The following is a 4,493-nucleotide window of genomic DNA, read 5'->3' on the forward strand; positions in this document are numbered from 1 at the left end:
CACTCACAGGTCACATCGCCATGTGACCAACATCCAAAGAGTTTACTAGACGTATGTGATTAACACTCAATGAGTTCTGGGTTTGATCATGTTATGCTTGTGAGAGAGGTTGTAGTCAACAGGTCTGCCATATTCAGATCCCTATGTATTTCGCAAAACTTTATGTCATATCGTAGATGCTGCTACCACGTTCCACTTGGAGCTATTCCAAATTGTTGCTCCATTATACGTATCCGGTATCTCTACTCAGAGCTATCCGGATAGGTGTTAAGCTTGCATCGACGTAACTCTTTACGTCGAACTCTTCATCACCTCCATATCCGAGAAACATTTCCTTATTCCTCTAAGGATAATTTTGACCGCTATCTGGTGATCTACTCCTAGATCACCTTTGTACCCTCTTGCCAGACATGTGGCAAGGCACACATCTGGTGCGGTACTCAGCATGGCATACCGTATAGAGCCTATGACAAAAGCATAGGGGACGACCTTCATCCTTCCTCTTTCTTCTGCCGTGGTCAATCTTTGAGTCTTACTCAACTTCACACCTTACAACTCAGGTAAGAACCCCTTCTTTGACTGATCTATTTTGAACTCCTTCAAAAACATGTCAAGGTGTGTGTTCTTTGAAAGTACCATCAGGCGTCTTGATCTATCTCTATAGATCTTGATGCCCAATATGTAAGCAGCTTTATCCAGGTCTTCCTTTGAAAAACACTCTTCAAACAACCGTTTATGCTTTTAGAAATTCTACATTATTTCAGATCAACAATATGTCATCCACATATACTTATCAGAAATGTTGAAGTGCTCCCACTCACTTTCTTGTAAATACAAGTTTCTAGCAAACATTGTATAAACCTAAAAGCTTTGATCACTCCATCAAAGCATATATTCCGACTCCGAGATGCTCGCTCTAGTCCATAGAAGGATCGCTGGAGCCAGCATACCTCTTAGCATCCTTAGGATCGACAAAACTTTGATTATATCACATACAACTCTTTCTTATGAAAACTGGTAAGAAAACTTGTTTTTGACATCCATCTGTCAGATTTCATAATCGAAAAATACAGCTAATGCTAACATGATTCCGACGGACTTAAGCATCGCTACAGGTGAGAAATTCTCATCGTAGTCAGCTCCTTGAACTTGTGAAAAGACTCTTTCCCACAAGTCGAGCTTCATAGACGGTAACATTACCGCCCACGTCCGTCTTCTTCTTAAAGATCCATTTATCTCAATGGCTTGCTGATCAACAGGCAAGTCCACCAAAGTCTATACTTTGTTCTGATACATGGATCCTATCTCGGATTTCATGGCTTCTAACCATTTGTCGGAATACGGGCCCACCATTGCTTCTCCATAGTTCATAGGTTCATTGTTGTCCAACAACATGATATTTAAGACAGGATTGCCATACCACTCAGGAGTAGTACATATCCTTGTCGACCTACGAGGTTCGGTAGTAACTTGATCCGAAGCTTCATGATCACTATCATTAACTTCCTATTCAACAGACGTAGGCGCCACAGAAAACATCTTTCTGTGTTGCATCACTTTCTGGTTGAAATAAAGGTTCGACAACCTCATCAAGTTCTATATTCCTCCCACTCAATTCTTCCAAGAGAAACTCCTTCTCGAGAAAGGACCCGTTCTTAGCGACAAACAATTTGCCCTCGGATTTGAGATAGAAGGTATACCCAACTGTCACCTTTGGGTATCCTATGAAGATGTGTTTGTCCGCTTTTGGGTTCGAGCTTCTCCGGCTGAAGCCTTAAGCATCACAGCCCCAAACATTAAGAAACGACAACTTTGGTTTCTTGCCAAACCATATTCATACGACATCATCTCAACGGACTTAGATGGTGTCCTATGTAAAGTAAATGCAGCTGTCTCTAACGCATATCCTCAAAATGAAAACGGTAGATCGGTAAGAGACACCATAGATCGCACCATATCTCACAAGGTTCGATTACGACGTCCGGACACACCATTACCCTCTGGTGTTCCAGGTGGCTTCAACTGTGAAACAATTCCACAATGTCTTAAGTGATTGCCAAACTCATAACTCAGAAATTCTCATCGATCAGATCGTAGGAATTTGATCTTCTTGTTATGATGGTTCTTAACTTCACTCTGAAATCACTTGAACTTTTCAAATGTTTCAGACTTGTGCTTTATTAAGTAAATATACCTATATCTACTCAAATCATTAGTGAAGATGAGAAAATAGCGATATCCACCGCATGCTTCAATTCTCATTGGATCACACGCATCAGCATGTATGATTTCCAACAAGTCACTTGCCCGTTTCATTGTACCTGAAAACGGGGTCTTAGTCATCCTGCCCATGAGGCATGGCTCGCATGTGTCAAGCGATTCAAAATCAAGTGACTCCAAACATCCATCGATATGGAGTTTCTTCATGCATCTTACGCCAATATGACCTAAGCGGCAGTGCCACAAGAAAGTGGTACTATCATTATTAACTCTACATCCTTTGGCGTGAACATGTGTATTACTACGACCGAGATTCAATGAACCATTCACATAGGGTGCATGACCATGAAAGGTATTATTCATGTAAACAGAATAACCAGTATTCTCTAACTTAAATGAATAACTATATTGCAATGAACATGATCTAATCATATTCATGCTCAACATAGACACCTGATAACATTTATCTAGGTTCAATACTAATCCCGAAGGCAGATGGAGCGTGCGATGGTGATCTCATCAACTTTGGAAACACTCCCAACACACATCGTCACCTTGCCCTTAGCCAGTCTCCGTTTAGTCCGTAGCTTTTGCTTCAAGTCACCAATAATAGCAACTGAACCGGTATCCGATACCCAGGTGCTACCAGGAGTACTAGTGAGGTACACATTAATAACACGTATATACTTTGTTGAAGTTGCCAGCCTTCTTATCTACCATGCATTTGGGGTAATTCCGCTACCAGTGACCGTTCCCCTTACAATAGAAGCACTTAGTCTCGGGTTTGGGTTCAACCTTGGGTTCCTTCACTGGAGCGGCAACTGGTTTGCCATCCATGAAGTTTCCCTTCTAGCCCTTGCCCTTCTTGAAACCAGTGGTCTTGTCAAACCATCAACACTTGATGCTCCTTCTTGATTTCTACCTTTTGCGGTCTTAAGCACCGCGAACAGCTCCGGGATCAACTCCATCCCTTGCATGTCATAGTTCATCACGAAGATCTAGTAGCTTAGTGATAGTGGCTAGAGAACTCTATCAATCACTATCTTATCTGGAAGTTTAACTCCCACTTGATTTAAGTGATTGTAGCACCCAGACATTCTGAGCACATGCTCACTAGCTGAGCTATTCTCCTCCATCTTGTTGGCAAAAGAACTTGTCAGAGGTCTCACACCTCTCAACATGGGCATGAGCCTGAAATCCCAATTTCAGCTCTGGGAACATCTCATATGTTCTATGGCGTTCAAAACTTCATTGGAATCCCGATTCTAAGCCGTAAAGTATGGTGCACTAAACTATCAAGTAGTCATCAGGATGTGTCTATCAGGTGTTCACAACATCCACAAACGACGTTGTAGGGGTTTGCACATCGAGCGGTGCATCAAAGACGTAAGCCTTATGTGTAGCAGTGAGGACACTCCTCGGACTACGGACCTAGTCCGCATCATTGCTTACAATATCTTTCAACTTAATCTTACTCTAGGAACATATTGAAACAGGGAGCTACAACGTGAGCTATTTATCTACAACATATTTGCAAAGACAATTTAGACTATGTTCATGATAATTGAGTTCATCTAATCAAATTATTTAATGAACTCCCACTCAGATAGACATCCCTCTAGTCATCTAAGTGAAACATGATCCGAATCGACTAGGCCATGTCCGATCATCACGTGAGACGGACAAGTCATCAACGGTGAACATCTCATGTTGATCGTATCTTCTATACGACTCATGTTCGACCTTTTGGTCTTCCGTGTTCCAAGGCCATGTCTGTACATGCTAGGCTCGTCAAGTCAACCTAAGTGTTTCGCATGTGTCCCGAGGCCATGTCTCTACATGCTAGGCTCGTCAACACCCGTTGTATTCGAACGTTAGAATCTATCACACCCGATCATCACGTGGTGCTTTGAAACAACGAACCTTCGCAACGGTGCACAGTTAGGGGGAACACTTTTCATGAAATTTTAGTGAGGGATCATCTTATTTAAGCTATCGTCGTTCTAAGCAAATAAGATGTAAAACATGATAAACATCACATGCAATCAAATAGTGACATGATATGGCCAATATCATTTTGCTCCTTTTGATCTCCATCTTCGGGGCTCCATGATCATCGTTGTCACCAGCATGACACCATGATCTCCATCATCATGATCTCCATCATCGTGTCTTCTTGAAGTTGTCTCATCATCTATTACTTCTACTACTATGGCTAACGCTTTAGCAATAAAGTAAAGTAATTACATGACGTTTAAGTTGACACGCAGGTC

This window comes from Triticum urartu, chromosome 2A (assembly GCF_056163025.1).
Source record: "Triticum urartu cultivar PI428250 chromosome 2A, HENAU_Tu73, whole genome shotgun sequence".
Taxonomy (NCBI): domain Eukaryota; kingdom Viridiplantae; phylum Streptophyta; class Magnoliopsida; order Poales; family Poaceae; genus Triticum; species Triticum urartu.